Consider the following 14,002-nt stretch of genomic DNA (forward strand, 5'->3'; position numbering starts at 1 on the left):
CCATTTCCTTCTCTAAGGGATCTTCCCAACCCAGGAATCGAACTTGTGTCTCCTGCATTGCAGGCAGATGCTTTTACCTGCTGAGCCATTCGGGGAAGCCTATATATACATACATACAAGACTCTGATATATGTTCGTTTTTTCCTTATAGGTTATTACAAAATATTGACTATAATTCCCTGTGCTATACAGTAGGTCCTTGTTGGTTATCTATTTTGTATATATTAGCACATAGATGTTTTCAGTCTTTCGAGTATTTTTGAGATTGAGAGTTGATCTTTTTTTTCCCTTTTGGCCACATGTGGCCATGTGGGATCTTAGTTCCCTGACCAGAGATCAACTCACACCCCCTCCAGTGGAAGCATGGAGTCTTAACCACTGGATTTCTGGGGAAGTCCCGAGATTGATGGGTAATCATGGACAGACACAGACTCCTAGAAGTGGAACATGGACTAAGTGTAGGAGTTTTTACAGCCTATTTGGTGATGCCAGAAGCTCTAGAGAAAAGTGTGGCTCAAAATTATGTTATTAGGTATGGGGGTGCAGGTTGTTATGGTGATGGTAAACAGACTGGACAAGTGTTGAAATAATGGGAGAAAAAACCCACAGCATATATTCTTTGAATCATGTATGAGGAAGTCATAGCTGGCTCCCATGGGGCTGGCAGTCAGCGATAAGTCAGCAATTGCAATAGTAATACATTTATGATCTCAGTTTCTCCCTCAGGGCATCTAAACTCTGATCTTTAAAATAAAACCAAACAATATAGTAAGCTTTTATTTGCACAGCGCTTTATGACTTCTGTAACACTTTTTAGGCATTCATTTATTTACCAAATATTTATTTGAGAATATGCTGTGTATCAGAAACTGGACCAGATATTGGGATGAAAATGGTGAACGGCACAAACACAGGTGCTGCTGTCTATGGAATTTACATTGACGTAGCTTTACTCTATAGTGAGTTTGGCTAACTTCTGTCACTCATTTACAGTCATTGTGCTAAACGCAATAACCCCAAAGAATCCTCATAACAGTACTTTGAAGTTGAGACTTTTATTGTCTCCTTTACCCAGGTAGGCTTGATGGGAATACCCAAAATTCGAAGTTCATGTAACTTATCCAAAGAGATCAGGGGAGTTGTTGGTGGGCCAAGGAAGAAGCCAAGTTCTTGACTCTGAGATGTTCATCCATCGATAGCTCAATCTGTACGTATTCTGACAATGGCAATGAAGCTGAGCCTTAAAGGCTGAGCAGGGTTTGGGAGACAGAGAACATTCCAGAAAGTAGAGCTAGAGTCTAAGCTGGAAAAGGTGATGAAAGGACAGGGCCCCTTGGGGAAGCAATCATTTCTGGAATTAAAAGTTGAGACCTGCAAATGAGGACTGCCTTTGGAAAAGGGCGGACATTGTCTATGACAGCCAGAGCAAGACTGGGAAAGTTCTCGGATGCCATTCCAAGGAGTTTAGTCCTTTATCTTTTAGGCAACAGGAAGTCCTCAATTCACAAGAGAGTGATGAGACCACAGTTCTTTTTAAGTGAGATCACTACCCCAGGAAGATGCAAGATGAATTAGGCACCCTTTGGGAGAGATGGTGAGCAGTCCAAAAAAAAAAAAAAATGAAAGAGTTGGATAGAAAGCTGTTGCTGTACCCACTCCCAGGCTCTCCACCTTGCTGCATAATGAGTTCAGCACCGCTTCTCAAAGTTTAATATAATTCGAATCCCCAGGAAAATAATGTTAAACGCAAATTCTGATTGGATAGGTCAGAGGTGGGGCGTAAGATCTTGCATTTATTAAAAAAAATAATTTTATTTGTTTATTTTTGATTGTTTTGGGTCTTTGTTGCTGCACAGGCTTTTCTCTTGTTGCCACAAGTCGGGGATACTCTCTGGTTGCAGTGCTCGGACTTCTCATTGTGGGGACTTCTCTTGTTGTGGAACACAGACTCTAGGTCTTGCAAGCTTCAATATTTTCGGTGCACGGACTCAGTAGTTGCGCTTCCTGGGCCCTAGAGCACTGATTCAGTAATGGTGGCACGTGGGCTTAGTTGCCCTGCGGCATGCGGGATCTTTCCCGACCAGGGATCAAACCTGTGTCTCCTGCATTGGCAGGTGGATTCTTTACCACTGAGCCACCCGGGAAGCCTGAACTCTTGCATTTCTAACAGGATCTCAGGTGATGCAGATGCTGCTTCTCTGGGGACCTCACTGTATAGCAAGATGTACAGAATGATGACAATGAACAAGGGTACACAGAGCCCCTACTACGCACCAGCAACTTTGCTGAGCCCTTTGAACAACCAGTTCATTCAGCTCTCTTAACCAAGAGACAGGACTCTTGGTAAAACATGGATTTTACTGATAAAGGAAATGGATCTCAGAGGGGTTAGGTATCTTGTTCAGAGTCACACAGGCACTTTAACCCAGTCCCTCTGAAATTTTTCTGCCATAGAGAGTACACAGGATGCAGTCAGAAAGCTCAGGAATTTAATAAATTTAGATCCTTTCCTCAGAAACCATCACCACATAGTGACCACGAGAAAAAGTCAATCATTACTCATATCCAGAAAGGAAGGAAGAAGCAGTTTTCTCTTTTTATCTTGTGACCAAAAGGGGTTCCTTTAAGGAACAAGCCTGCAGGATAGCAGGTGAAGATAGGGAAGTGCATGAGATGCCAGCCTATGAAGCAACCTTCTTGAAATGCTAACGTTTGAAGCCTCAGCATCTTGGTGCTGTGGGGCAGGGGTGAGAAGGAAGCAGCTAGTTGGGCCAGGGAGGGCAAAGAGCCGCTTGCTTCTCACGTAAATGCTCGGGGTTGAGGACAAGGCCTGGCAGGAGGCCCAGGAATGTCTCATTTTCTATCGTGGGCGATTTCAGGGTGCAGGGAGCACTCCAGTCATGTTAAATAATATGCTATTGCAACATCCATGCCTGGGTTTTCCCATTTTCTCTGGCCAGATCTGGAGAGCGAATCAAAGAATCACAGAAAGAGGCAGTGTTTAGAGTCCAGGCAGAAAAATCCCATGGAGGAAACAAGAGACAGTGACTGAGGAGGGTTCTGACGGTCCCTCTATCCCCCTCCAGGAGAGGCTGGCTGGCCCCGATATTTGTGCTGACCCCGGGGCAGGAAGCAGCCCAAATGCCGCAAGTCCACTGTGACCCCATGGACTGTAGCCCGCCAGGCTCTTCTGTCCATGGGATTTCCCAGGCAAGAATACTGCAGTGTTGCCATTTCCTTCTCCAAGGGAACTTCCCGACCCAGGGATCAAACGCAGGTCCCCTGTATTGCAGGCAGATTCTTTACCATCTGAGCCCCTATGGAAGCCCTAAGTGCCACCAGGCAGTGCTAGAGAATTGGCTTTGAGAACCAGTATTGTGGCAGTAGCGGTAAAGAACTCACCTGCCAATGCAGGCAATGTAAGAAACACAGGTTTGATCTCTGGGTCAGGAAGATCCCCTGGAGTAGGAAATGACAATCCACTCCAGTATTCTTGGCTGGAAAAATTCCACGGACAGAAGAGCTTGGCAGGCTATTGTCCTTGGGGCTGCAAAGAGTCAGACGCGACTGAGTGGTAAATGAAAATGAAAAAGCTGGGACAGGCTGCTGCATATGAACCACTAGCCACAGAATTATCTAGCACTTCTTTTTTTTTTTTATTGGAGTGTAGTTAGCTTACAATGTTGTGTTAGTTCCTGTTGTCTAGCACTGTGAATCAGTTATGTGTATACATATATCCACTTTTTTAAAGATTCTTTTTCTACATAGGCCACTACAGAGTACTGAGTAGAGTTCCCTGTGCTGTATGGTAAGTCCTTCTTAGTTATCTATTTCATATGTAGCAGTGTGCATGTGTCAATCAGTGTCCAAACCTCACTATGGACCTGGTGAATTAAAATTTGGGGAGTAAGGGTGGATGTTATTTTTAACAAATTTTCAAGTTGATTCCTACTCACTTTGAAGTTTGGAAAATACTCATAAATCCCACTAGCAAAATGAGGAACATGGACAATATAGGGAAAAGCTTCTGCAGTCACATAAACCCAGATGTGTCCCCCAGCCCTACAGCTGCGTGATTTTTTTGCCCATCCCTTGACTTTGTGGACTCCCATCTGTCAATGGGTTTAAGATGTCCTCTACTGAGGGCTGTTTTGAGGGTCACATGAGCTGGGGGTCTGCAAGTGCCTGCTACATACAAGGTGACCAATGCATACTCATGGACTTAAATTCAGCATCTTCTGGTCTTGCATCTTGTTGAAATAGCCTTGGTTGCTCATCTACCCAGCACACCTGCAGTCGGTGAGTGGAAGGCTATGGAGAGACTGGGGAGAAGTCAGATGATATAGTTGGATTTATTCCCACTCTATTTGCCCACTAATAGGCTTTGAGGTGGATGTGAAAAATCAGGACCCCAACAGCCTGGGACATATGCTAACTCTAACAAGATGTATTTTTACAGGGGTGGGAAAGATACTGACCTTGTACTTCACAGATTTAAGTGCAAACAACAGGACTTGGGTAGTCTACCACGTGACATAAGCAGGAGAAAAGTGAAGGTGCCTTGGACTGCACTACTAGAGGAACAAGCTTTGGAATGAGTGGGTAAGAGACTCACTTTTCTTTCTCTGCTTGTCAGCAGAGCCTTTAGACCTTCCTACACTGTGAGTGTGAGGGATAGTAGGTCTTATCTCTTAAGGAGAGGAAAGAGGGTGATGGAAGGAGCCAAGACTGTATGTCTGGGTAGCAGTTTCAATAGTAGAGTAACTCAGCATAAAGAAAAAGAAGCAAAGTAATTGCTTATATGATGGTCTGAAAGTGTGAGCTGGGGGAATGAGAGAGTGAACTGAACAAACAGATTTAGGAAGAATGGGTGAAAACGGCCAAGACACAGACTTCAGTCCCTCATACGGAAGAACTTCAGCAGTCACTGCTGTTACTGAGCCCTTCCGCCAAGTACGCTGAATTGCTTTATGTTATCTGTCCTCCAACAGCCTTGCCAAGCAGGCATTCCTGTCGCCGTATTTCAGATGAGCAAACGGGTTCAGATAAAGGAAGTGACTTGGCAAAGTCACACAGATCAGAAGGGTGAGGTCAAGCACTAAACCTCTAGGCGCTGAAGACACTGCCCTGCTGAGCTGGGCTGTTAATCTGACAAGCAGAGGAGCCTGGAGATGGAGTGTGTTGCCCTGAAAGGTAGTGAGCCCCCCATCATTGAAGGTGACCATCTGTCAAGGACTGTACGGAAGGGACTCAGTAAAGACAGTTCGGTTGATCCTAGAAATAAAGGCCTTAGACTCTGGAATCCTATGCCACTTTAAGATCCCTTGTGCTGTTTCACAGACCTACTATAGCTCAAGTGCTTGTCATCGGGCCAGGTATCTGTAGTGAGGGTCTCACAGATGATGGCTTTTAAAGTGGGCTGGAGGATTTCCCTGGTGGTCCAGTGGTTGAGAATTCATCTTTCAATGCAGGGGATGTGGGTTTGATCCCTAGTTGGGGAAATAGGATCCCACAGGCCATGCATGGGGCAGCTAAGCCCACGGGCCACAACTCAAGAGCCAGCCCACTGTAGTACAGATGCCACACGGAGCAGCCAAGACCTAACACAGCCAAATAAATAAATAAACATTAAAATGAAATGGGCTGGAGTCACTTGTGATGTCCTTGAAGTTTCCCTCATCCTTAATTCCGTAATTCCCCTCCCAATTACACAAAGATAACTGTCCCCTACTTATCATACATGGCCCAAGCCTTCCTTCCTCCATTCTTGAGATTCCTTAGAATCAGCTTTGACTTTAACTACCTTCTTCCAGGTACCTGCCACCAACGAGGAGTTTCATTCTCAAACTTGGTAGGGAGGGCTTCTATGCTGGGTTAAACCAGGATTCCCAGTGAGCATGGAAGAAGAACACCCATGAAAGTTTCAGGAAAGAGCATGGCTTCGGGTTTGAATCTAGTGCCTCACACTGCCTGATGAACATCTTGTGTAAATCACTTAACCAAATGGGGCCTGGGTTCAATCCCTGGGTCAGGAAGATCCTCTGGAGAAGGGAATGGCAACCCACTCCAGTATTCTTGCCTGGAGAATCGCATGAACAGAAGAGCCTGGCAGAAAATAAATGTTTAAAAGAATAGTGAAAAGAAAAAAAAAAAAAAGACAAGAAAGGTGCACTAGAAAAAATCCACTTAAAAGAAAGTATGGAGGAATAGAATAAAAAAGATGTAAAACATATATAAAACAAATAACTACACGGCATATTTAAATCGTGTCTCATCAGTAATTACATTAAATGCAGATGATTGAACACTGTAAAAGGCTGAGTTTGGCAGGATGGATTAGAAGAGCATGACTTTCAAAGATGTAAAAAGAAACATATAACAATTCAACGAGCTCATTAAAACATGCTCAACACCATTAGTCATTAGAGAAATGCAAATCAAAACCAAAATGATGTATCACTTTGGACACACAAGGATGGCCACAATCAAAAAAGCAGATGACTGCCAGTGTTGGTGAGAATATGGAGAAACCGGAACCCTCGTATATTGCTGGTAAAATGGCGCGGCTACTTTAGAAAAACAGTTTGGCACTTTCTCAAAATCAGACATAGAGTTAATATATTACCCTGCAGTTTTCTACTCAGGGAAACTAACCAAGAGAATTGAAAACATATGCTTCAAAACAGAACCTTGTACACAAATGTTGATAGAGTCATCATTCACATTAGCCAGAAAGTAGAAACAAACCAAATGTCCACCAGTTGAGGAAACAAAATGTAGTCTATCCATTCAATAGTTAGTATTTAGCCATAAAAAGGAATAAAGTACTGATAGCTGTTACAGCATAGATAAATCTGGAAAATATTATGCTGAGTGAAAGAAGCCCATTAAAAAATGCTCCAGATTGCATGTGAAATGTCCAGAAGGGAAAAATCAATAGAGACAGAAAATAGATTAGTGGTTGCCAAGAGCTGGGAACAGAGAGTGTATGTATTATTGAATGTGGAGTGATTTTTTGGAGGGACAAAAACATTCCGGAATTAAATAATGGTAATTGTTGAGCAACTTTATAAATATACTAAAACCACTGAACTCTACAGTTTAAAGAGTTGAATACTACTAATGTGTGAATAAAATCTCAGTGTTTAAAAAAAGCTATGGGATAATACATATACACCCCTGAATATCCTTTGGCATAGAAGTGGTATTCAGTGAATGTTTATTTTCTTTTCTTCTTCCTGTTCTTCTCCCAGTGTGGTTTTTTAAAGAAGTCAGCCTGGTCTGCTCACCGCTAAGAACCTCTGCCTGGTGGCGTCAGCTTATTGGACTGAAAGTCAAGTTTATAGTCTCGATTTCCTGAAAGCCTGATGTCTCCTGGGCCTCAGGCTCACTTTCATGATTTACAGGCAAATCTCAGATCATCAGAGCTGGAAATCACTCAAAAATTCTGCAAACATTCTCCACCCTTCAATTAGCAAATATGAGGCTTATGGCATCCAGAGAAAGTGAATGTTGGTCCCACAGGGGAAAAAAAAAAAAAAGGTACTGAAAACAAAGAGAAACCATTCTCCAGTTTATCAGGTGACAGAGGAAGCCTGTGATGCCATGTGGCAAAGTATTTTCAGGGCCCAGCTGTTGTTCAGTGGCTCAGTCATGTCTGACTGTTTTTCGACCCCATAGACTATAGCACACCAGGCTTCCCTGTCCTTCACCATCTCCCAGAGTTTGCTCAAACTCGTGTCACTGAGTCAGTGATGACATCCAACCATCTCATCCTCTGTCCTCCCCTTCTCCTCCTGCCTTCAATCTTTCCCAGCATCAGGGTCTTTTCTAATGAGTCTGCTCTTCACATCAGGTGGTGAAAGTATTGGAGCTTCAGCTTCAGCATCAGTCCTTTCAATGAATATTCAGGGTTTATTTCCTTTAGGATAGACTGGTTGGATCTCCTTGCAGTCCAAGGGACTCTCAAGGGTCTTCTCCAACAGCACAGTTAGAAAGCATCAATTCTTCGGTGCTCAGGCTTCTTTATGGTCCAACTCTCACATAAATATGACTATCGGAAAAACCAAAGCTTTGACTATACAGACCTTTGTCAGCAAAGTGATGTCTTTGCTTTTTAATATGCTGTTAGCAGTGCCGTTAGCGGTCTCGGATCTCCAGGCCTCCACAGTAAGGGAAGGGTTGAAATAAAGATCTCAGTGTTTGATGTTAGAAAGCGGAAAGGGAACTTCTTTGGTCAGCCGTGCTGACTTTTCTTTACTAGAGAAGCGTTTCCTTTTCCATTAGTGGGTGTGAGAATGGGGTAGGGCACACCCAACCGAAGGCGGAGATGGAGGCAGGGAATCAGTTCAGAGGAGGAACCCTGAGACGTGGGGGCGGGTGGAGTCTAAGATGAAAACTGACCCAAGAATGGAGCCCGAGATTTTTTTCAGTCATCCCAAAGTGTTCCCTAATTTTTTTTTTAATCTACTTTGACCCAACATTTTTTTTTAATTGGAATGCAATTGCTTTACAATGTTGTGTCCATTTATGCTGTACAATGCAGTGAATAAGCTATATGTATACATATATCCCCTCTTTCTTGAGCTTCCCTCCCACCCCCACCCTATCCCACCCCTCAAGGTCTGATATCACAGAGCACCAAGCTGAGCTCCCTGTTAAACAGCAGCTTCCCACCAGCTATCACACGGTAGCGTATGTGGGTCAACGCTACTCTCTCAATTTGTCCGTCCGTCTTCTTCCCTCTCTGTGCCCAGACATAGAGAAAGGAGCCTGAGATTGGATGCTCAATTGTTTGCTGTCCAGGGTGGGATTTCAGACTGAGAAGTGAAAAAAAATCCACAAGGAGAATGTTACACCTTGGGCATCATAATCCTTGGAGGCAGTTACCCTTCTATCTCTGTGGGGGATGGGAGTTACAGCACATTGTCCAGGAAAGGTAACCCCGGCAGCCTGGTGACCATAGCCCTACTGGGTGCTGGAATCTTCTGAAATTTTGGTGGCTCCATGGGCTGAGTCAAGGTGAGGGACACAGGAGAAGGAGGAATGTGGGGTGGAAGGGAAAGGGTATACATGCAGGGACTCAGGAGTCTGGGACGTGTGGTTGAATGAGCTCATTCTGGAATGTCAGTTCATCCAGGAACTTCTGGATGAACCCGACCAGAGGAGCCAAGACTACAGAGCGGTAAGAGGGTAGGACAGGGAGGGCCCAGAGTCAAGGCAAGGCAATGTGTGGGAGATAGAGTAAGGATGGGGGACAGGGAGACGCTCACTGTTGGACGTGGGAGGTGCTGAGCGTCAGGGGTGATGGAGGCGGCTCAGTGTCAGGGGCCAGCACGAAGCTGGCAGTGCCCGGTTCCAGGCATGAGGGAGGCTTACTGCCAAGGATGCACTTGTGCTCAGGACTGGGAAGATGCAGGTCAGTGATGGGCGGTGGATTTCTTTCTGGGGACGGCCATGCCACGCAACATGTGGGATCTTCCCCAAGCAGGACTGAGCCCATGCCCCTTGCATTGGAAGTGCAGTCTAAACCGCTGGACCACCAGGGAAGTCCCAGGCCAGGGATGGGAAGGAACGGAGGGGAGGCGTGGGTGCTGGAGTGTGTGTGTGTGTGTTGAGTAGCTCGGTTTTGTCTGACCCTTTGTGATCCCACAGACTGTAACCCACCAGGCTCCTCTGTCCATGGAATTTCCCAGGCAAGAATACTGGAATGGATTGCCATTTCCTTTTCCAAGGGATCTTCCGGACCCAGGGATCGAACCTGAATCTGTTGTGTCTCTTGCATTGCAGGTGGATTCTTTACTGCTGAGCCAACTGGGTGCTGGAGAGGGGAGCTGCATCCCAGCATGAAGGTTGGAGGTCCAGTTTCTGGGGGAACTCAGTGACAAGGACAGAGGTCAGCTAGACTGACCCTCTGTAGAGGACTCAGAACTCTTGAGACCCGGCCACAAACTCCCTCCTGACTCTCCTCTGCCTCCCCCTGGCTCTACTCTCTCCCCCACTAGCTGCCTCCCTGACCTCACTCATCAGGCTGTTTGTCAGGACTCAGGATGGGGGTCTGGCCTATGGCAGGGCAGGGATATACCGGCGTGGACACAAGGCCCCAGGGAAGGGGCAGCCTGGGCTGCCTCTGACCCCTGACCTCTACTGTCCCACACCAGGGCCGAGGCTGGTGGCTTCTGGGGGCTGGCCAGGCTGGAACAGTGGACGGGCCCCACCAGGCTCTAACGCAGTAGCATCCTTCCATTCCCAGTAGTCCAGTGACACCCCAACCTGTGAAGGAGCTTGTCAAGAAGGCCTAGAAGAGGAGGAAGCAGGCCATGTTCTAATGCCAGGTTTCCAAGGCCCTGAGATAGGAAATGTGCCCAGAGCCACTTAGCAGGGCCATGGCAAGGCCTGTAACCAGGACCCAGGATCCTGGTTCCAGCTCACCATCTTTCCCACGCATCTCATGCCTTCCAAGCAGTGCATCTCATGCTTTCAAATCCTGCCAGGAGATCAACAGGCTCTGCCATTCATTAACCAGGTGACCTTGAAAAGTCAGTGAACTTCCTCAAATCTGTTTCCCTGTGTGCCATACGGGCACAAGGTGATTGGAGTGTCACCAGCCTTATCGACTCAACAGGAGGTCACTTTCTCCAGCTCTTGTCCTGCACACGCTTTGTGAAGGATCTGAGTCTCCTGAAACAGTCCCCCAGTCACAATGCAGCCAAGCGGGGACTCTCACGAGGTGTTACCCATGTGTACACCTTCTGCTGGTGCCATGCTATGCCTCTGCCCTGAGAAGCCTGGCAGCATTCTTCTGGGGACCACGGTGCCTGTGCTCCTGGCACCCTGCATTCCATCATATGCACTTGTCTCTGGGGGAGAGTGTTCATCCCCACCCGCACCCCCCACCACAGGTGTGAAGCTTGTCTAGAGGGGTGTCCAAGCAACAAGGCTAACCCTCCATGCCTTGCAAAATTTTCAGGAAAATAACTCCTTTAGCTTTCAGTTACTGCTCTCCAAGGGTCAAGAGATTTCACTGAATGACAAATGCCAGCTCTGCTAAGTGCAGCAGGGACAGGGATACTCACCAGACCTTCCGTCTGCTCCTCAGCATCTCCTAGCTCCTCTTGCATTTGGTGAGGCCATGTGACTAGTTCTGACCAGTCAATGTGATGTCACTTCCCACTGGAAGCTCAAGAGACTTACACTTTCTTGCCCTTATTTAGGAATTGGTGACATCCCAGATGCCAGGTCCATAAGTGAATGGGACAGAGTCCTCCCCCAGGGTTAGACTTTGCATGAGTAAGAAGTAAACTTTCAGGTGTAAAGTCACTGAGATTTTGGGCTTGCTTGTTACACAGCACAACCTAGCTTCTGCTGACTAATGCACCAAAATAAACGTTGCCTCTCCTAACCAAGATGTCCTTACCTGATCCAGCTCAACAGGCCAGGTTTCTTCTTCCCTTAACCTGTGATTTCTTCAAGAGATGGCTCAGTTCCACAGCCAGAAGGCTCCTTGTAAGGATTCTCTGTGAATTCATGACAGGTGCTCTCACTTGGCAGAGCCTCACTTGGACCCACCGTCACCATCACCACGTCACCAGTGCCCCTCACTGGTGTCCCTGTTGCAAAGGTCTCTTCTCTCAATAACTGATTCCACCCTGGATTCCAACCTTCCAGACTCTGAACACTAAACAGCATAGATCTGTGTATTCGGCAGGTTTCCCTACATTCTCACGAGGTACAAATGTTGCTTTGTCATTGACCTCATTTCCAGTCTCCTCTCATGATGGCCTGACCCCTGCTATTTCTCTCCCGCATATACACTCCCATCTCTTCCTGCAGCGGTTCCATGCACATTGCAGTGTTTGGCCAGCCTCACAGGATGCTTGCTGCCTGCCAGCTCTTATACCACAGGCTGTTGCTCCTTCAGACAGGATTCTGCCTGCTTCTGATGAAATCCCTTTAGGGCTTGGCCCAACCAGATTCACAAACTAAATCTGTAGTTTGCACCTGCAGGCACACCCAAAGGCTGGAGGGAAGTTTCCATGTCCTTTTAGAAGTACTTCCTCCCCACCCTACCCCTAAGCCTTCAGGTGTACCTGGACTTCAGGTGTGGCAGGAAAGGGTCCATCTCCTCCCTTGCAAGGAAAATGCTCAGTTGCTTCCGTTGTGTCTGACTCTCTGGGACCCCATAGACTGCAGCTTGCCGGGCTCCTCTGTCCATGGGAGCATCCCGGACAGAAGAGTGGAGTGGGTGGCCATTTCATCCTCCAGAGGATCTTCCCTGCTCTGGAATTGAACCTGGGTCTCCTGTGGCTCCTGCATTGGCAGGCAGGTTCTCTACCTCTGAGCCACCTGGGAAACCCACACTTGCAGGCGGCATGCGATGGACTTGCTTAGTCTTGGTAATGCTGGTGTTATTTCTCTGTGGAGCCTGTCTCCCTGGCTTCCATGGGACTTGAAAAATAGTCTCCACCACGTACCCATTACTAAAGGCTCTCTCCACAATCCAGGCATGAGACTCTCCATACTTCTCCAGTTCTGGGTCTGTATCTCTGTTTCGTGTGAGTCTCAGTCTGTTGATGCTCTGAGCTAGGAACGCCTGCAGGCACTCCCCTGGGTTGCACTCCTCCTGGGAGCACCACTGAGTCTTCCCCAGTTGAAGCCAGTGTGGAGGCTGGACCAGCTATTGTGACTCTTCCTATGCACCTCGGCAGCAACCATCAGGGAACTTTGAAAAGACAAGTTTGCTACTCACGGTCCTGGAGGGTCCATGACACTGCAGTGGCCACACACCGAGGCCTCAGACAGCGAACTCAGACCTGGGGCTCTGCCTTTACTGGGGTGAGGGTGAGGTTACCTGGGATTCCATGGGTTTGGGTGAACTTAAAACACAAAAGAAATAAAGCAAGGAAGGGAAAATTGGGGTCACTCAAGTGGTCAGTTGGCTAGGTTACCCAGAGCGTTCTGAAAGGGGAACTCCACGGGTGGAGTGGCCTGACCCTTTATCTGATTTTGTAGCCCACAATGTGCTTGTTAGAGATGGATGTCTTTGAAGTGGATGCCTCAGCAATCAAAAGTTTGATGTCGGCCCCTCCCATTACAACCAAAAGCTGGAAATTCCCTTGTGGTTCCGTGGTTGGGACTCAATGCTCCTGATGCCTTCACCGTTGTGGCTTGGGTTCAGTCTCTGGTTGGGGAACCAAGATCCCACAAGCCAAGTGGCATGGCGAAACAAGCAATCAAAAGCAATCATAAGCTAACTTACACAACAATTCCCAACTCTTTGTTTAGAGGCATCGGATGTCCTGAATACTCAGGCATCTTCCTGGGCAAAGTCCTACATACTTTTCTCCACACTCCGCCTTGCTGGATATGCCAGATGAGGTGATTGTCTCAGACTTAGTCAGCCTGGATTTTTCTAGGTCATCAGTACAACGGTGACATAGCATAGGGGTTAGAGAGTGAGCTCGGGGGGTGGGCTCTGCGGGTTCCAAATCTGAGCTCTGTTCATTTTTGTTTGTCTGTTTTTGTTCTTTGCTGCTGCTCGGGGGGTGGGCTCTGCGGGTTCCAAATCTGAGCTCTGTTCATTTTTGTTTGTCTGTTTTTGTTCTTTGCTGCTGCTTTTATTTTTTGCTCATTTGTTTAAACTGTGGAGCACTTCACCAGTTTGCATGCCATCCTTGTGCAGGGACCACGCTCATCTTCTATGTATTGTTCCAACTTGAGTACATGTGTTGCTGAGGCGAGGACCGAGCTCTGCTGGTGTTAAGCCAGGTAACCTTGGGGAGACTCCTTAACCTTGCTTTAGTCATCTGTGAAACGGGGAGGCTAATGACGCAAATCTCCCAGGGCTCTTGGGAGGATTACACGTCATAATATATGCTAAGTGCTCAACGCCTGCCACAGAGGAAATGCTCAGAGTTCCCTCCGCATGCCCCAGTAGGCCCTTCTGCGGGGAGCGAGCTCCGCCCGTGGCAAAGGTCATGAGGAAGGAGGCTCGGCATACGCA

The 14,002-nt window shown here is 47.1% G+C and overlaps 1 non-coding gene across 1 annotated transcript; it reads right to left on the reverse strand.

The window, feature by feature from the left end:
- Positions 1 to 13,636: 13,636 nt before the first annotated feature.
- Positions 13,637 to 13,743, reverse strand: LOC113878617. Its single transcript, XR_003507044.1, has one exon. It is a non-coding gene; the product is annotated as a U6 spliceosomal RNA (small nuclear RNA).
- Positions 13,744 to 14,002: the final 259 nt, after the last annotated feature.

This window comes from Bos indicus x Bos taurus, chromosome 19, assembly GCF_003369695.1.
Source record: "Bos indicus x Bos taurus breed Angus x Brahman F1 hybrid chromosome 19, Bos_hybrid_MaternalHap_v2.0, whole genome shotgun sequence".
NCBI classification, from domain to species: Eukaryota; Metazoa; Chordata; class Mammalia; order Artiodactyla; family Bovidae; genus Bos; species Bos indicus x Bos taurus.